This window comes from Helicoverpa armigera, chromosome 17 (assembly GCF_030705265.1).
Source record: "Helicoverpa armigera isolate CAAS_96S chromosome 17, ASM3070526v1, whole genome shotgun sequence".
NCBI classification, from domain to species: domain Eukaryota; kingdom Metazoa; phylum Arthropoda; class Insecta; order Lepidoptera; family Noctuidae; genus Helicoverpa; species Helicoverpa armigera.
Window position 1 is genome coordinate 5,690,639 of NC_087136.1, and position 22,135 is coordinate 5,712,773.

The following is a 22,135-nucleotide window of genomic DNA, read 5'->3' on the forward strand; positions in this document are numbered from 1 at the left end:
CTGAGTAATCGCGTAACAAACATACAAAAAAAAACGGTCGAATTGAGAACCTCCGCTTTTTGGAAAGTCGGTTAAAAATAAGTCGGCGGCGGCCATCTTTCCATCTTGGACCAGCTTTCGATGAACAGCGAACTATTTGCCCTTTCAAACAATGAAATCGTCATAAAATTTTGCGATAACTACACCTAACTACGGCTCTCGTCAAATAGCTTTGCCGCTCAGTTAAAAAGTTGGAAGTAACGAATCGCCATTAAGTTTGGTAGGTCTACAGGAATCCTGCACATAAAACACCCGAAAAAATAAATAAGTCTTCATTTGCCGTCTTCAGAAACCCTAAAAACCGAAGATTTTTTTTATTCCGGCTACAACGTATTTTCTACCACTGATTTTCTAGCATTTTTTTCAAAATAAATTAAGTCATTTTACTTTACCTAATTTATTTTCAGATTATCGTAAGTACCTATACAAAAGTGCAATTTAGTAATATTATAATATAAAATTATTAAATCGATTCTTTATTTAACGAATCGGATCATTCGATGCAAAACTTCTATCACCGTCGCCATCTTGTCTATGCGTCTTCAAATTTAAAAAAACAACTAATGTAAACAAACATGGCGAGTTCGATCAGAATTCCCGGTAATTACGATTGGATTTTAAAAAGGTATATTTCTAACGGGATGCTAAATATGAAAGGTTTGAATGCGTAAAAATAATTTAAATTTATTTAGTTTATTTTATTTAGTACTCACAAATGTTGTTTGATTGGAAAGAAAATAAATATAAGCGTAAATAATTAGGAAAGTGTATGACTGATTCACAGACCCCAATTGGGGTCTAAACCGAGCTTACGGTGACATTGATGTTCAGACCCCGATTGGGGTCCGCTACGGATTTGACGGTTAACCGTATTTACGGACTACTTCAATTGGGAGCAATTAAACCCAAGGTGGATAGGCTCTGTCATTCTCCAGTCAAACGCGAATGCAGTGAGTGAGTTTCTTAGTACAAGCCATAAATAAACAGGTTTGACTGGCATCGCAATAATTAGACGTAGTTATTTGAAGGCGGAAAGCAATGAACGTGATGTATGGAGGTTTGAATGAGAAATCGACGGTAAATAGAGAGTCTATTAATGTGTTTGTGTAAGGGTAAAGAGTCCTCAACCTGAGGGTTACCCTTACAGCATTAGTGGGTAAACACCATCACGCTTGATAAGGTAAACGTGCAAATACATTTCAGGTCCCATTCATACAGTTCATTCAATGATAAATAAATAAAACATCATTTCTAACAACACTCAGCTACCTGATTGCGCTGGTTATTCAAAATAAAACAATTTTGTAAAGACAAGATGTAGTACAAATACAAAGCAAAATTATCCTCACTCTTTATATTCCTTTCAAGAGCAAATTGTATAAGCAGTCCGTTTGTAATTACGTCACCATAGTCCACAACCGCTCGGTGAATAAATTGCTAGAAATATGTTATACAACGTTCGGTGTAGACTTTAAACGCTTGCACTGAAAACGCGGACATCGCTGAAGCTGAAGGAATGGCGTTAATTTGTTTATTTATGTTTCTTGCTTCTGTTAGGAATAAAATTAAAAATTAACTGCTAACGAAACCGTTTTAAGTACTTGAAAACTGAAAGAAAAATATATCTTTATGTATCTATACATCTATATGTATCGTAAAATCATTTATATTTTGACGTTTCACGCTATGGAAACTTAATTTGCACTCTGAAATATAATGTTAGTCATCGTGATATAAAATAATTTAATTTCTAATGCTGTTACCAAATTCATTTACTGTTCACCCATTCACGACCGGTAATCAACGACCACGCGTTATCATTGTAACTCAAAATTAATATCCCAAAAGTTAAAAATGTTTTGTGAAACTTTATCAATACATTGTACAAAATATGTCCAATATTCCCGAATGGCTATGATTTTGCGAAGCCCAAAAATTTCCAATATCTTTGGGAAAGATGAGTTTTGCTACAAAAATCCGTTTTAATCCAAACCCTTCAGTGTCTATTGATCCTGACTTGAATATTCAGGGTACAGCCAGACCAATATTTTTTACACTCCAATTCGCATCCACCTTTCTTTTTCGTGACTAAACTTCTAAGTGCCCTTGAATATAACGTGTACACTGAAACATGTTTTCTAACCAACGGAGGCGTTGAATTTCTTATCGTTTTTGAGGTTAATGAAACTACACATTGGTTTGCGGGTATGGCGCTTTTCAAAGGGGCATTTATTACAGTCTAGTATCGGAAAATTTTCTTCTGATATTGGTATTGTTTTACTCTATATTGGAAACGCGAGAATATTATTTATATTTTGTAACATGAGTAGGTATATAGATTATTAATAATTGAAACATCATCATCCTCTTGCCTTTATCCCATTTTTTAAATCATGACATCTAATAGTTTTAAAGTGCTTTCGATATATTGAATTGTTCTAAAATATATTCAACAGATCCAGTCTAGAATATCTACTTCGAGTGATCTCTGTAACATTGTATTGATTTCAAACTTGCAAAATGGGGTACTAACATGCAATGTAGAACATAGAGATAAGATAGAATTTTCTGCAGATAGGGTCATATCCCAAAAGAGCATGCGATATTTTAAAAGGTTGGTTTTATCTTGGAATATTCCCCGCCGTTTTGGAGGAGTTTTCTATGTAGATAAAGGGGTAACTTGGGTCAAAAGATGATCTTATACAATCTCTATTCGCACCTCATTATAGCACTAGCGTCAGAAAGTAAGACAGTGAATTTTAATTGTAAATATGCCTAACCTACTAGAAGTCGTTCTCGGTTAGATATGTTTAAAGTTCAGTCATTCAAATTCACGAAAACATTTTCATCAGTAGTTTTTAAACTGGTAATGGAGACGTAGTTAATTGTGCACTGAAATGAAATGTGTGAATTCCAAATACCACATAGTATGATATGACATAGTATTGAATATAAACTGTATAGAGGTATAATAACACAACTGGGTTTACAATCGGATTTTACTGCACATAATATACATACATACATTGTTTAACCATCCGTAGAAAATATTTCAATATACCTACAATATTTTACAGAACAATAGCAACGTTTGTAAAAATTTTACCGTTTCATTTTTATCTGCTGTCAGAAACGTGAAATATTAAAAACTAAAAAACATGAATTTGTCAACCACAGGCATATTTCTGTGATTGATAACTTTTTGTTTGTTTTTATAGTTGTAATTAAAATATGTTGCTTTTTGCAAAACAAGTTGACATAAAAAATATTTTTTTTTGTGAACAATTTATTAATCGAAATTTCGCATTAAGAAACTTTCATAAAATTAATTCAAACTATTTTTATTTTGAAACACACAATAAATGATTATCGTTGTTTTTAATTTTCGTGCCAGCAATTACAGTTATATTACGTAATTGAAAATTTAGACACTAATGTTTTCTGTTATTAGAAACCTTGCTTTCTTAAAGCTCAAACATTAAATGTTATGCCCTAGACTTTTCAATTATAGTAAAAATAAAAATAACATGAAAGAAAATTATTTTCAAAAAAATATCTGATGTTTTTCTGGCGTTGTGTCGGCAAATCCGCGAGTAACCTATTTTCACTTTAATCTCATATTATGAAAACACGGTATCCTCTATCTATCGGGTAGCGAACAAAGCTCAGCATATCTTTTGATAACCGCCAGTAATCTCGACCAAAAGTGGCGCGAGTCTCGAGATACGTGAAGATCTCATTTGAGAGGGTGATTCAATTTTAATAAGCCCCTCTAAGCGGCAACTTACATTATCAAGTCTCGTTGCGACGTTTTACGCCAGTGCTCATTGTGCCAGCGATTCTCTTCAAAAGAATACTTATTATGAGAGAAAATGACGCGGAGAAAAATATTCTAGAGATTTTTGTCCATTGTCCTTTTGTCAACGCACGGGTCTACTGCCCCTAAGATGCAGGCCAGCTGTTTTGTCTATTCATATTGCTAAATTTTTAGTCATTACTTTCTGACTTTGTCTCGGATGGACTGTTCATTTGATTAATGCTTTTCATTGAGGGAAGTCTTTTGTTTTTCGCTTTTGTCTCGTCTGATAAGAGGGCAGATTATATTATTGATACTGGTGAGTGTATAATAATTAAATGTAATGTTTGCTGATTTGTGAGTTACAAATGTACCTAATTGATAATCAGTTATATTTTATTTTAAAAATACCACACATTTAACCATAATTAATTAAGTTAATTGGTCACACATTTTACTGAAAATTAATTAATGTAATATTCCAAATATTTTACTATAATATAGGTACACCAAACCGCATCCACATGGTCGTCATAATGGGTTTATTTAATACCACATAAAATCGCAGATAAATTGCGCTTCAGTAAATATATGCACACCTTTACACGTCTCATGACTTTCCATCCGACATATGAATATATTTGAATAATTCACATAGGCCCGTCTCAAACGCTTTTGTAGACTGCTTCCTTAACGAGCGAATGGATAATAGAGACCGGTAGCGTTATTTTCTAAGGAATTAGGTATTTTACTTGACTAATATTCTCTTGGAAGGGGCTCAATTTTTCGTGGGCTGAAAATGCTGACTTTTCAATTATACTGGCTTGGTAATATGGCAGTATCAATCATGTTTTATAGTAGCGTATTACTCTTATAAATCGTGTCTAGATGATATCGATATCTTCAAATATCAAGTTCTATTCGTGCAGAGAATTTGCTACAAAAGTAATTTTGCTATGAACCTATTCTATCTTAAAATTGAATTATTAATTAATTATATATCTTGCTTAGGAATACCTGAACCAAAAACAAGTGAATCCCAATTTTTTCAAAATAAATTCGATACAGTATGTTGGCAAAGTTTACTCAATCCCAGAGTATCATTCACAATCTTTATTCGTATTGTGAATAACCCAAATAGAGCTCGCGAACCCATTTGGAGGCGTAAATGAATCTTCCAATTGTCGCCATTTGCTGGTGCCGAGTATAATCTCATTCTGTGTCGACTCGTTAAGTGCAATTGCACTACGCCAAATTGCATCCTGAAGTTGCTAGGTTTTCTTTGAACAAAAGAATGGTCGTCGCCTTCTTTTAGGGTTAAGTATTTGCGACGCTCGCACAATAGGGTTTCGCTATGTGTTGCTACAATTAGATTGCTATCGTAGTTAGGGGAATGGCGCTTCTACTCTGTAATGTACGTTAAGTTATATTGGAGTAGAATTTAGTTTATAGTAGGCACGAATTTTGAGCTGTCTTGCCTCATAATCCTATTGAATTTGGGTTGGTTTATTGAAGCTACATAAACTGTTAAGTTATACAAACGTCTTTATGTATAAGAAGGTACACGAACATTATCACATTATCAACTGTGCACATAAATATATTATGCAGTTTTAATTAATGAGAATTTAAGATGTCTGATAACAATGTACAAGAACATGTACACATTAGCTAATAGTAGGTAAGTACGACAAAGCACCAGCTTAGAACAGTAACAAATTGTGTTCCTGCTAAGGTTCTAACTAACTACAGAGACACTTAGCGTAGTGTACATTATATGTATGCTAAACGAATTACTGTACACGAGATGGTTTTAGTTATATCGTTAGTACAGCTCATGTCATGTGACTTTGTTTATCAAGAGTTGGCTAATGTGTGCGAACAAAATACTACTACGTATGCGCGAAGCATGAATTAGCTAATTTCAGAAGGGAAAAGTTATTTAGGCGTCAGATGTATTTGTGGTAATAAAGTTTATCTATCGACTTGTTTTTGCATATAAATCAAGACACAATACGAAAAGGAACAATCAAACTGAAGCCTCAACATTTATTTTATTTTTATGACGAGTAAAGATTTAAAACCAAATTCGCATTACAATAAGAGTTCTAGCCATCTAGCTCCCACCACGAAAGCATTGAAGTGAACAAAAATATTGGAACATTATGTATTCCAGTCAATTAAAAAATTCTATCCCCAAAAACGTGTTCAGAAACAAAATTATCCATTTTCGATCTCGTGTCAGCCACACGAATGAGAATCGAAGTCAATCCGACGTCCCCAGCGCCATTCGTAATTCAATAAACTTTAATTTCCAAACTTTTTTATTAGAAAAACAAAGAGGAATCGATTTTAAGTTTACGAATTTTCTCTGAGACTGTTCTGTTAGCGTTTCTTTCTTACATAATTTTGTCGCCTCAAAAGTTATGGGATAAGGGCTCAAGGGGACACTAACAACCCGGTTTTGTATAAAGAATGGGAATTCGCAGTAACATAAGTTTTTTTTTCGCCTATTTTTACACGGGTAAGAGTAGTTTGTAGCTTCACACCTGTAGGATCAGTCTTATTCATTGTCTTTTATTTCTCTCGGGAATACACGGTGCTTACGACGTCGAGTAGGCGGGATTTTCAAGCTCTATTTTATATATAAAGTTTTAGACGGAGATGGATTATTGGGTGTTGCGATAGAGTAGTTGGTAAGTACGTTTTAAATCGAAAACCAGATTCATGATCTTTTCCCAGTAACTAGAATATTGTAACACAAAATTAGAATATTGTTCTATATAACTCAATACTGAAACGCTACTCCTAAATAAATACTACACAGACGAAATATCGATAGAATACTATTACAAAACACAAATCTATCTTCATTGTCTATCATAGCAGGAATCAGAAACATAATAGGTAACCAGCCTAAGGGCCATTTACTCAGCTGTCTAGCAGTCAAGCACTAATGAACACTAGACTCGAGCGTTTGCCAATAGATATTATTCTCCGTCTTATCTACTCCATAAATTTTCTAGCTCCGAAAACCAACATCAGTTATATTAAAGCCCTGTAACGTTACACGGTTAATTTCTCTTAATAACTCCGGTTACCGCAGGCATGAATATAAAGGCAAGTGGATGGCAATTGACCTACATTACCTTAAATGAAGTCATTAGCGAATCAGGTAAATCGCCTCCTATCCTCTCCTTAAATGTTAATTTTGTAAGCTTTTAGTCTCCATTACGAAGTATTAATCAAAATTAAAGAGGAACGCAATTGTACGGTGCTGTGAGCACTGTGACACGGAATAGGGATAGGAAATCAGTCTAATTGAAGGGTGCGTCCCAATGATCGTTGTTTGATTAGTTTCATTAATTTTACTTAATGAACTATAGATTGGTATTATAATATGTTAACACCTTATTTACTTTCTTATGTGTTACTGAGCGGTTTTAATTAATAATGCTGTGTAACTGTTGAAAGAACAATGAGATGATGACACATTTTTATAATAATATATATACTGAAGTATTTCAGTCTAATGAAGTGGAGACCTTAACCCACAAACGGGAAAACAGTGTAGCTGGTTTGAACTCATTTAAAAAAGCGATATTTTTCAGCTGAGTTATGAGTATCATGTAGGTACCAAGAATATGTCTCAGTTTTTGTTAAAACCTAAGAGTAAACTGTCCTGATAAATTATGGTAGTAAATATTTTATCCCACATCACTCGTAAAGACGATGCAGTAATGATAATAGATAGGCATAATATGTATCTGTGTACGAACCTAAACAATATATATTTTACGATTATCGGCCCCTACGTTTACGATACATATGGACATTGAAAATACAAATTTTAGGATTGCAAAGGGTAATCCTCAAAGATACGATCATAATTTATGTCTTGAAGTAATGGTATGTTTTAGAGAAAAATGCTGAGTTTAAGATAGCAGTAATCCTTTTTACCAAGATTCTGTAAGCGATGATCGCAATTTGTATTACCCTATCTATTGGATTTAGACAGAAATATTCGAATTTGGGTTTCAAAGTTTGAATGGAATTGATTGAGGCTTAAAGATGTTTTAAATTCTACAATAAACTATCGTTACAATCTTGATCTGCATACTTTTAGTAGACTTACGGGTTTCTTATCACGTGAAATGTCTATTGGACTGTCAAACTCTAACAGTATCAAGAACACTGGTTAAACATAAGGAGCAAATTATTCTTACTATATCAGATGAGTATAATAGAGTTAAACTGGTGTCTATTAAAAATTGTGTATTCATACATTAACTAGATCCTGATACATATTTAACAAAAAAACTAGTTCAATACTAATTATTATCTATCTACAAACTTATAATAATTAAAAGCCTCACTTTTAATACTATTTCTACTGGTCCTTAAAGCAGTAAATCTAAAACACCGACAGCTCAAGTTCCGAGGTTCAGTTTTACAAGAAAAAAGAAAAAAACTATAAAAAAAACGCCACAAACACGAAACGTGGTGAGAAAATCTTTTGAGTCTTCACATAAAAGCGCTCGAGTTTCTTCAGAATATTTGTAAAGTTACTTAAGTTTTAATCAAAGATGTTCAGTGAGCCACGTAACCCAAACGATATTATCTTCTTTTGTTGGAACTAGAACAACTAATGCGGTGATAAAATAGCGTAACAAAGAGCAAATAATAACAAGAAAATGTATTAAAAAACTCCAATTTTATAATCGGCAACATAACCAAAATTCTCAATGTTTTTGTTCTGTAATTGTTCAATTAACAAAATTGCAATCTTTTTGTATGTAAATGTTAAAAAATAAAAGTAAAAAAAAAACCTTAAAATATGATATAAAAAGCATATTACATTAAATGTTTACTTCTAACAGAGTATCTTTTATCCGAAACTCAAATATTTCTGCAAATCTTAGGTACAAATGCAAGATTGAATATACAGTAGCTACGCAAATAAACAAAGTCAAGCATTTATTTAAGAATTAAATATTGTTTTCTGCATATATCTTAAAATGATAATATTAGTAAACTATTAACTACCAATAAGGAATAAACCCACATAACTAGACAGTCCGATTAATTCTGTTTAACGCCTTGAAAGAACGATCCATCAAATTGAATTTCTTTGACCCACACCGTCTTATATTCCCATCCATTTCTCTATTGAAAAGTAATATCAAAATTGTCCAGTACTTGAGCAATTTCTAGTATTCCACACGTTCTGAAATTGGACGCTGAAGCGAGTACAAACGACTGCGTCTTGGGATAACAGAAGCTGCCGCACTTAAAGGTATGTGTATTTGTGACACTGTTTTAGACAGCCTTTGAAGGAATATTTTATGTTCATCTAAAACATAAACATATATAACATATGTGTATCATAAATTGATTAAAATACAGAGAAAAAGAGCCGGTGTACCTACTCTTTCATTTATCTGCTCAAAAAATTTAAGAATATTTTGAACTACGCTAGTGATGAAAGAGATACAATTCATGGCTCAAGAAGAGTATTAATAAATACGAATTCCACTACATTAACCATACGCAACAAAATGATACCTACAATACAAGAAACAGTTTATATACGACCCAAAGTAATAACATTAACAGCACGCGTACCACACACGTTTTATGTGACAACGGAAATGCGTGCAGCGAACGAAAGGCACGTATGTACAGAGACTTCCATATTTTTCCAGTAAATGAATGTTTTGTTCCTCTACCATACCTCAGACAATATTCCCCAGTCACTTATCTCCTTTATATGTTTACACGACATTAAGCCATGGAAGAAATGGTACGTTACGCACGAAATGCGACTGTTCTCTTGATTGCTATGCTGTATTCTAATGACCGTTTTAGGATGAGCGTTTCGTAAATTCTATGGTTTTGAATGCACACTTTGTGGGATGATATAGCTCAGTGAAAGTATGTTTGCTTGAGTGTTTTTTAAGGATCTTAAAATTAAAATAATTTCAAAGGCGATTTATTGTATAAAAACTAAACCCAAATTTTTACATCACTAGCTAAAATATATGCGGATTTCATGCAACAATTATCTCCATAGACTCAATCTTCAACAGTAAAGAGTATATCCAAAACTAGATGAAAGCGTAACCCTTGCATAAGTTCAGTAGAATTAATACAATAATATATTCATACATTCACGCCTGGCTTCGAGGCTGTTGATGTTCCTTAAACTAATTTACCCTAACGACTGCCATAATGTTAGGAAAGATAGTAACTATAATTATATTTGGGTGAAAATCAAGCGAGTTATATCCTTGATAACTCTATTGGGTGATGTATAGGCGACCACAAAAGTTAATTAACTAAAGCATACACTATTAATTCAGGCTGGATTGCAGTCCTTTGTGGTTCTTTCATAGGTATTATAGTTTTATTTAGGCTTGCAGCCTAGGTGTGTGCCACTTTTGAAAACAATAGGTAACACATTTTTTATCTTATTCAGTAGTTTCATAGGAGTAATAAAAACTGTAACATTACGTTTTGCAAAATTAACTACTGAAACGATACCAAGTTTTGACTAAGCGCTTAAATTAAAACGGGAGCATAACCATTTATCCTGGAAAATAAATGAGTTCCTTTTGGGTCCGAGGGAAACTATGAGCAACAGCTGGTTGGTAACATACCTACTCTATGACAGGCTATGGCTACACATTACGTATACTAACTTTATAAAAAACTAGCCGTTTTCCCGCGGTTTCACCCGCGTCCCGTGGTAACTACTGCCCATACCGGGATAAAATATAGCCTATGTTACTCGTGGATAATGTAGCTTTCGAATGGTGGTAATGGTATTCATTACAACCAAACAAACAAAGTTTTCCTCTTTATAATATTAGTATAGAAAATAAGCCTTGTACACATAAAAAGAAAAGATTCGTTTGGCTTACGAACTGCTACGGTATTATGACGAGAATTTTCTACGAAGCTTTTGTCGAAAAACATGTAAGAAAAACTAAACCTAAACTAATCCTTTCCGGGTAGCAGAAACCGTGAATGAACTCTGAGAATCATAACAGCCAGATATAAGAATCGCCAACATAAAATTACTCACTGATTTACAATACTCTCCGTAATTCATAAGTTTTGACCTAGAATTAATCTACCATGTACTCGTATGTAAGTCGTGGTGGCCTAGTGGGTAAAGAACCAACCTCTCGAGTACGAGGGTGTGGGTTTTTCTAAGTTTGTATGTACTTTCTAAGTATATCTTGGACACCAATGGCTGATAAAAAGTTGAAGGAAAACATTTTGAGGAAACCTGGACTATATAGTCTGAAATCACCAACCCGCATTGAGCAAGCGTGGTGATTAATGCTCAATCCTTCTCTTTGTGAGAAGAGGCTTGTGCCCAACAGTGGGATGATAAAAAGGCTGTAACAGTAATCTACCGTTGTTTCAATGTCACCGTTTCCCTGTTACACAATTTCTCTTAGAAATCCAAACATACATAATAGCAAAATAAACACACTGTTGAATAAATGGAATTATTACTTTGTTCTACTGTGTGTTGAGTCATTAGCAGTAAGTGGATTAAACTATAAAAGCCGAGGAGATACAGCCTTTGAAATATATTGTGTCTTCTTTATATTCCTTGTGCTTACACAATGAATTAAATCTTTGTTTATGAAACTTAGTTGTAATTATTTTAAGTTCTTTTATAAGGATGAGTAAAATAATTAATAGATTTTTTAATGTGCTTTATTTACTGTTTATGCTTCCTAATCTCATTTCAAATAAATGTGGAAATAGTCCAGAGGAAAAAACCTTAAAGTTTGTTTGTTGTTTGAATACATTACTCAGTTTCAGTTAGGTACCTATTCCATTTATCGAGAAAGGCTTTTGGCTACTTTTCAGTAGTTTCCTAGGAATGCGAGTGAAACTGCTGATAGAAGCTAACAGTAAAATATTATTACCTACTTTGAAAGTTTAAAAATCTTAACGTCGATACACACGGCGAGAAGTATACGCGATATCAGCATTGCCTTAATATCGGCGCTTTAAAATGTATAAAGATAAAAGTAATCGCTTCCCAGTGTGTCAACGGCCCATTATAGTTAATGTTAGTACCGTTTCTGCCTTAAGACTGTGTGGAAATCTTCTTGATTACCTTACTTCATTACGGAGGCAATATTGTCCTAAGGACAGATTAAACTGTCTGGGTTATTTTTGGGTTCTTTGTGCCTATAAAGATAGTATATTTTTAAGACGTATAAAAATAATACTAATGTCCATAGAAATCTACACAGTTAAATTTTCACTAAAACCACATTAATAAGTTTGTAGTATTTCTGAAAAAATTAAGATTTTTTACAAGTTCTCTTGCATATTTTGCTTTTGAATATTACAACTGAAAGCATTTGTATGCATGGCTTTATATTACCGGTTCCCGCACATTTTGCATTATCACCACTTTGCTCCCTAATCGACGTGCAAGTCGGCAAATATGGCGTCATCATGGCTTATGGCGGGGAATACCTATAAAAATGTATGCTTGTAATCACCAGTGCACAGGTTAACACCATAAACGTCTGATAGGAACGTTCTCGTTGAAGGAAAAGTGCATAATAGTCTAAGTACGAATTTCGAGTAAGATACCTATATGGTTGGTACACTTGATTTTTGTTACTATCAGAGTTGATCAGATCAAGCGTCTATTTACTTCAGATTTTCTCGCAAAACAGGATATTATACACTTCCCAATTTATAACGCCAAATAAATCGAGATTTAATACGAAATGATTAATGAATTCCCAACCTTTTAATATGCGTAGGTAAGTTGCAAGTTCTTAAGTTATTAGCAAACATACGAGGTGATATAACAGATTTATTATTACCAGCGATCAGTCTTCGGTGGAGCCGTCTCACGTCACGACAAACTGATACCGCACCCAGAGTGATGGATGAATAGCTAAAACATTAATTTAAAACTTACACGGCCCTCGGTTTGAAAATTTGATAAGGGAACTTTGTATGACAGTATTGAGGAGGAAATAAATAGATACAGACCCGGAAATATGGGGTGACGTCGGCTCGTAATGTAGATAAATTAATTAATATTTCATATTGTTTTGCAAGCGTTAAATTTATGTTTTGTGAAAAAATCCCATAGCAATATCAGTGTCAGATCTACCACAGTGATGACTGTGCCCCTACGTACTTACTAGGACCTACTTACGTGCTATATCTAGACACACGGCAGTGTGTCCGCCAAGTTCGAGCAAAAAAAGCGACACACCGGCCGTGGGTTATATTACACGAACCATTTCGGGCCAAATTCGACCCCCCTATAACTCAAAATCTATTTTATTTACACATTTCAAATTTCTAGTATCTGTTGAGACCCCCTCACTTATCTAAAATACAAAATTTCATTAATATACCTATTGTAGGTCTTGAGATATTGACGTCAGAAAATCGCTATTTTTACTATACACTCACTGACTGACTGACTGACTGACTCACTCATCAAAAACCTAGACCACTTCCAATGGTCGTATTGACTTGAAATTTGGCATGGAGGTAGGTCTTTATGTCAAGGTAAAGGGAAAAATCTGAAAATGGCCAAGTGTGAGTCGGTTTCAAAATAATGAAGGTGTAAAATACCCAGTGTAAATTTATACCCCTAAGGAACTAAAACGAACTAAATTTATCTATATTTATATAATATATCTTCGAATGGTCGTACCGATCTGAAATTCGTTACAAAGGTTTGTATTTAGTCAAAGTAAAAATCTGAAAACGGCCAAGTGTGAGTCACTTTCGAAAATAACGAATGTGTAACTTTGATCCACGAACATAATATATGATAACATGTCATGTCAGTCAGTTGGTAAATCTAGTCCATTTAGTTAATCTAGTTCATTTCTTTGTAAGAAGCATAGTGCATATTCAAAATTCTGAAAGATATTATAAATGAGACATTTCCTTAACTAACTTAATCATAAGAAAAAAATAAAATAAACAACCTTACAAAAATAAATGAAATCCCACCCAAAACAAAAATGTGAAAGGTTGCCAAGTTCGATAATATGGAAATCCTTCGCCTATAAAGAAGTGAGATCTGAATAAGTACCAAGTTCCATACACATACCTCAGTTAAAATAGTTACTTTTTAATAATGTTACTTGGCAAGTTTTAATAGAAAATTAAATACTTGATTCATTGCGTTTAGTAGGTTTATAACAAGGTGTGTGAAAACTTGCCAAGTAACATCATTAAAAAGTAACTATTTTTAACTGAGGTATGTGTATGGAACTTGGTACTTATTCAGATCTCAGTTCTTTTATAGGCGAAGGATTTCCATATTATCGAACTTGGCAACCTTCACACATTTTGTTTTGGGTGGGATTTATTTAAGCTCTTATGTATCCCCCTTCTAAACTGCCTTCTGTAATCCTTGATGTCTCTGAATTAATGTATGTGAACTTTCGGATAGATGTGCCCACAACCTTTTTTGAGGACTGGAATCGCCCTAAGCAATGTTTGCCACTACCAACACAGACCTAAGTAAAAAAGGTCCTGAATATTGTATCCTTTCTAACAACAAACAAATGAAAAGGGATTCTTAAAACAAACAAATAATCAGTACCTAGTTTCTATCCTGTCACTTAAATAGTTGCTACTGACATTCATGTGCAAGTCACGATTCAAATAATGATTAATTCTACGGAGAAGGACGAAAAGTGCTGACTTTCGAGTTCAATTTTCAAAAGAAGGATAAATTGCATGGTCATGTTGTGCATCTTTAACTAGACTTTAAATCTAGTGTCAATCATTTTTCTTGCTATGACATTATTTTGTTGTTGTATAATGTATCGCTACGAATATCTAAAATGAATAACACAGAAACTAGATTTTGATTCCATGTTTCTGAATTAGACGGTCATTATATCAACAATAGACCTTCATATGTAACAAGTTAAATAGAATCACTTCTGTATATTTAGGACACAACTTCAACACAGTATACATTGTATCCAAACAAATAAACATACCTACAAACAATTGTAAATAAACAAAATCTGTTGCAGTCTCCATGAATATTTCTCCCGTTACAATTTATGAGAAATGGCCGAAGTTTGCGTTATCTCTAAGCGTCCAAACGGGTCGTGATCCCAGTGTAAGCAACAAAGCCAATTGTATATTGTGGATCTCAATATTGTACGTGTTTTGAAGAGAAATGTACAACTTAAACGGGTTCAGGTTTAGTAAATGCATAAGTAAAGTGGCCGGCAGTAGTGCTAAGCAAACTGGATAACGTATATAGATGGTGGTATAAGTATACATACAGCATACACAAATGTAATATCTTTATATTTAATACGAAATTCAATGGTATTAAATTCAGTAATAGTAGTTTTCGGGAAAACGTTTTTTAACTGTAAATATCACAAAAATAAATTCTGGTTATTGATACATGGACATATATTTCGTTTGGTTCGTTATGTTTAATGTAGTCTTCACTCTTATAACGCGTTAAAATATGTAATCAATAAGCCTACTGAATTGTTCAAGCCCATGTATATAAAACTTTATTAATAAATAAAAACTTTTAACCCAGTTAACTGGCCAACGTGTTGCTATTTATATAAAACAATTAAACCAAGACAAGTTCCTTGTTTCTCCTCAACGTAATTAACAGCACAATGCTTTTAATACAGAAGAGGTAAATTAATCACTGGTTTGTTCCAGAACAACTGTTGAGTACCTATGATTCTTCCAAGAATTTAAAGGAAGGAATCTGCAGCAAAAATCGAGCCATTTTTGAGAATTGTTTTAATTCTGTGTAATATAGAAAATAAAGCGGAGCCTGCCTACTTATATTTTTTTTATTCTTCTCTAAAGGAAATTGGAAAACAAAACATTTAAAGAAGGTTCCGTATTCCACTTTAGATCGTACTAAAAAAAAAAAACTTCATTGGCTCTACGAAATATGGTCGTTACTTTTATCTTGTAAAATAAATAAAAATACATTCTTTACGAAATATACACTCACTCTAATCACCAAGGTAAATTGAATCCACTAAAAAACCTGGGTGATCAAAATGAAAGAGACTATCACCTACTACACCTCTCCTCATAACATGCATTAATTAATTAGTTCAAAATGAAATAAGTCTCGTGTCAATAATCCTACAATAATCCTTATGTATGCATTTTCCTACTTTGTAATCTAACAAAACCATCACATGAACATTCATAAGCCAAACAGACTCATAACCATAAATTAAAACACCCGAAAACCGGCACAATTAATATTCAGCCAAATCAAATTATGTTCATCAGAACTACATAAAGTTAACCTCCAATTAGAACTACATGTGACGTCATTAACTAAGCCAAACACACGTACTCATTAATCAGGATTTCATTTGAATATTCAAAGCAATATAATTGGAAGTTTAACGTGTAAGCGGAGGCGTCACTTTGGTATTCTTTCTAATGCAATATACGACCGCAAAGATTTTATGAAACGCCGCTTTAATTCGCTTTGGAGTACTAACAAATGCGAAGTCCACAATTTGCATACTAAATTGTAAACCAAATAGAGGCCGGGGAACATCTGCCTTAGATAAAACCATCCAGTTTCTCGGTGCGAAGTCGTTTGCATAGCTTGCCTGCTCTCCGAAGATAAAAATGCAACTATCTGCCTGCTTCCGTCGCTTTCGTTTTGTGAATCGTGTTCGGTGCTTTTGTAAATTGATGTAACTACCCATACAACATTGTTGGCTTGATTGAATTAGTTGTGGACATGATATGGACATCGCAGTCCCTTCTATGTGGCTGTGTTGTTTGTTAGCGAAACAGGATTGTAATTATAAGATAATAGGTACACTGAGACGGCTAAATGGGACAAGGAATTGTTCAATTACACCCGTAGTTACATACTATAGTTAGTATGCCATGGCACTTAAAAGTGGTTTTACTTGCATATAGTTCAAAGAAAGTGAATTTTAATTAGCTAACATAATATTCTCCATATTCCGAACAAAACAATTGTGGTAAACCACATTTTTTAATTACCATTTTTCTTTAAAATCCTAGAGAGAATATTTTCATAATTGTTGTTGTTTAATTATTAAACCTTTGTAAGTTTACCGCACCGCAACTTTAAAATTATCAAAATGAAACTGCGTTTTGTCTCAGTTAAATAAAAATAATGCTTTCATTTATTCACTTTCTAACAGTATGTAAATGAAAATTTGAAAATAATGTAGTATGAAAATTCAGAAGCAAAATCACAAGTCTAAAAATAGGATACGTTACCTATCTCAATCTGAAAGTCACATCATACGCACAATTCAGTGTGTTGGAAAAGATTCGTGTTTGAAGCGAGCTTACCCTGATAAAGTTGGCTGTCAGGGATAATTTCATCACTATCGGAACCCGCCGACTAAATCAAAAACTATCTCTGTAAGATATAAAAAGATTATCTATTCTTACTTCAATCTAACAACGGTTTATCTGAAATTGAAGATCTGGTTTATTACGCTCCAGAAAAGTAATAGAATTTTATTCGATTTTAGTTTTAAGTTGTTTTAATCCTCTTGTCTAACACAGTTACTGTTAATTAAGAATTTATAACTTCAATCTTGGGTGGCCAAGTTTACCAGTAAATTGTGAGTGAGATCTTGCAGTGAAGGATGGTAAGTGAATAATAAATGTAACTAAAAGGTCTTCGCCCTCCTTATCTACTCAACTAACATGGTCATAAATTATATAAACACCCCTTAACAGCAAAAGTTTTCACATTTTACTAACATATGAATATTTATGACAGCAAATAATAACGGCACATACGTTAAAAACTTTATTTATCTCGTAAAGAGGAAGGCGCGTAAAATAAATATGTGCATACCTTGCCTAAGTTTGCTTTTTTCCGCAGCAAAAATGTAAAATGCAGAATGTGCAAAAATACAATGTTGACTCACGGTATTATTAAAATATTTTGAGCTAGCTTTTTACGGGGTCTTATCTTTTCCATAAATAGTTTTGCGTAAATTGCTAGGTCCTAACGAAATCTTACATCAACATGTAGCAAGAAGCTTAAAATGAAATGTCACTTAATATTTTTACTCATCCATAGTTTACAGAGAATCACGTTCAACAAAGATCAACAGTAGCAAAAAAACGAAAGATTAGTTTCCGACTTTATCGCGTGTTAAATCGACGATCCGTTGCACGGGCACAGACAGATTAATCCAGCTTGCATAAGACTTTTTTCACAATTCAACGGAATTATGCCAACTTTTATACGTTAAATGGAACAGTGAAAGAATGAGGAAGGAAAGTGGTTTTATCGGAAAGTTTTTGGCCCAAAGAGAGCGTGGATATGACACATATTTCATGATAGTAATAGGATTTTCATGGACTTTGAGAGGTAATCAGTGAGAGCTTTTGTGTTTAATCTTCTTGTTGTTTGGTGACGCTGATACGAAAAAAATATTTCAGAACTATTTTCGAGTGTTTATATTTTGCTGGTGTTTTTTTTTTGTGGACTGTATTACATGTTACCTCAGCAACTTTTGAAATTGCTTAGGTAGGACTGGAGGTCAATGAATGAAATTTTAAAATGTAAACTTTTTATAGCGTAAATCGACGATCCGTTGCACGGGCACAGACAGATTAATCCCGCTTGCATAAGACTTTTTTCACAATTCAACGGAATTATGCCAACTTTTATACGTTAAATGGAACAGTGAAAGAATGAGGAAGGAAAGTGGTTTTATCGGAAAGTTTTTGGCCCAAAGAGAGCGTGGATGTGACACATATTTCATGATAGTAATAGGATTTTCATGGACTTTGAGAGGTAATCAGTGAGAGCTTTTGTGTTTAATCTTCTTGTTGTTTGGTGACGAAACGATATATAAAATACGATTAATTTTAAACCTCTCTTGTTTTCTGTTTTCATTGTGTATCAAGTCTAATTTATCTAAAGTACTTTTTTAATGCCCTATAAAACAAAGGCGAATTAGAGCGGCCTACGTCTTAAGAAGATAAAATTTAACTGAATTCATTGAAAAATAACCACAGATAAATCTAACGTCGGGTCATATTCTCGGCTTACCTTCACCAAAAAAGGTAATAAAGCCTCTGACCCTCGCATTTCAAATGTAAATCTATCCCGTCGGCTTGCAGACATTTAAACATTTATTTACTTGGCCATTGAACGAAGTACGACCGACTTAGGTTCAATCTCAATTTTACAGACCACCAAATAAAAAGTTCTCTGTTCCTTTAAAGCTATAAAACGACATTCCCCGAACATGTTGAGTTTTAAAAGTTTTTTTCAGAGCAACAGTATTTAATATCAATTTTCAAATGATAGTTTTATCTGAAGTCTTTTTTCCATTTCATGTCCTATTTATTTTGAAAATGAACAGGCACAGTAGCACAGTAACAAAATTAGCACAGTATTTTAGGCCAGTTTTCTTTTTGCTTACAAAAAATCGAGGTACAGAGTAGTTCGCTAATTTATCTTTGTTTTTGTAATAAGTCTTATTTTCCAACTACCATTAACGGTCATTACCTTTAAAAGCAAAACTTATTTGCTGTTTCTAAAGGCATTTCACAAAGGTATAATTTACTAAACAGTAATAAATAAAAGGATTTAATAGTTCAGAAAATACCCAGTGTTTATTATAGCGTAATTTTATTGTGCTCGCTAACGAAGTAACATACTTAAAGGAAAAAAGTAAATTGAAATAATGCGAAAAACAATTTACAACTCCCATTACGAAAAAACTTTGTCTATAATTTCATATTTATTTTGTTAGGGTTTTGATTTATACATCAATTTTGTTTAAAAGCATAAGTTAGTAACCAAACTTCTTTGTTCAATATTATACAAACACATACAGTGTTAACCCTTGGAAAGCATGATAATTATGAGAATCTTTAGTCTAATGACTTATTACGAACTGATAAATTTGTCAAATAACCAAATAAAAAATGCTCTTTCTAAAGACATAGCTGTACACCACAAATAAGCACAGAATACTAACGTACTTGAGGTTCATATAGCATAATTAATTAATAGACATTACCTACAGACTACAATTTAATTGATAACTAATAATGATCATTTCCAATTTTTTATATACCTACCTATGCCTGATTCCAATGAAGCATTTGACTAGATACTTATTTTTCATATATCCTATGATAATTGAATTCAATTATTTCTTAGGATAGTTATTCTAATCTAGCTTATTCTATCTTAGGATAATCATTCATATTAAATTAGAAACACATTCATCAAAAGGATAAAACCCAATGAACAAAACGGAATACCACTAGGTAACATGCTGGGCCCGACACAAAAAATGCTCGTATTTAATTTGGAGCTGAATCAGTAACTGGTCGGTCTCACAATATTATTCAATGAATGCCAGTTGTACCTTTCAGGCCTAAACGTGACTGTGTATAAGCCCTTACACGACAAATCTTGGAGCAAGGTTTAATGAACGCCTTTCAATGTGTTGATTAGTAGCGTATTAGTAGCTTTTTACCCGTTTTGAATATAATTGGAATGACATAGCATGGTAAACGGACGTTTAAGGTTTTCTCATAGGAAAGAGTGTCTTAATCATCATGGTACTTAATTATATTTAAAAATATCTCCAAAAAAATTTTGTGTTGTGTCACGTAAAATATTGCGCACATGACAGAAAGTTTTGAACGTGTCACTTTCTGGTAGTTTGTCAATCCTTTATAAAATAAATATTCAGAGGTATTTATACTTTTAGAATACATAAATGCATTGTCAAAATTAGATTAGTGATCGTGCGTGACTCCAGCGATTGAACTCTTTCATTAGTTACGCACGACAGACGAAAGCTAATTCCAACTGACCCTAAGTCCCTTGGCAGCTATTTTCAACTGAATCTGTTTAGCTATCATTTGAATATGTCCCATAGCGCGTACTCGTGGAAGCCTAACATTAATGGCATTTGAACCAAATAGCCCCACTGTAGCTGTAATCGATTTAATTTCATTTATAGGAGGAACAACGTTGGAATTTTAGTGTTCTACTTTGGGTTAAGGCATTACTAATTTATACAATTCGATAACTATTGGATAGTTGGGCGGTCCTTAATTGCCTCTTGTGTCTTCAAAATACTAAGTAATAATTTCAAGCAGAAATGTTTGAACTTGTATCTGAATAAGTGAATACCTACTTCACTAAACCATGCCACAGTCTAATCCATACAATGGTTCATGACCTTTAACATTGTTAGTTTTGAAAGACAGTAGACATTAGTCTGGCTGCCCACGTTTTGTGAGACTGTGGTCATAGTTCATAAATAGGACTTGAGACTACATTTCTAATGACGTGTAATGTCAGATCAGGAACAAGCGTATTTTTAAGCCAATCGTTAAGATCTTGTTTTGAATTATGCAATGTTTTAGATTATTAGGCAATCGTTCCAAGTGCTAATAAAATCAATGCCAATACGTCTAATTTTAAACCTGCAATTTCCAAACTTCTTTATTATAATCTAATTAAATAAATATTCAATTTAAACATAATGGAGATTTCTATAGAGATAATCTCTTTAAATGAGCTACCCTTATTTTTTTGATTTAAAAAATCCTTCCTTAAAAACAAACGATACGAGTTTCAGGAGTCAACATCGGTATAAACCACCGTTGACAAAGCACGAGGAAGTTACGACAAATGATCGTTAACTTCCACTAGTTTACTTGCACTTGCTTCTTGTTGGAAACTACAAGATACATTGTTTTTATACGGATTCTTTGGCCCTATTACCAGGTGTTAAGAAGTAAGAGGTGTGAACTCCGATTACATATACATACGTACCTACATATGTTTGATATGATTACGTAATAATGGCCTTTACCTTTCGAGTCTATAGGAATATTAAGGAACAGTGTTCGTCGGCTATTTAAACTATAAATACTAGGGCACCTACTTGGGTAAAGCCAGCTTCAGGAGTCGTAAATTCTAGGTTAAAACTCAGGCGGTGGCACAATTCAGTTTACTACCTTTTATTTTATTAGAACCTCTATTTATAGAACCTTTTTACCGACAGCCTAAATCTCTGCTTCTTTTTCGGTAATTGAGTGAGCGTCAAGGATTTGAGAATACAAAAAAAAGATAAAAGCATATCATTGGTACCCGTAAACTGTAGAACAATTTTGTTCTCTATTTTATTTTTACTCTGACGACTTCCAATTCTATTAAAGATTGTCTTCAAAAGCAATAGCTTATCTGGCCATTAAATAAGCGAGCGATACATA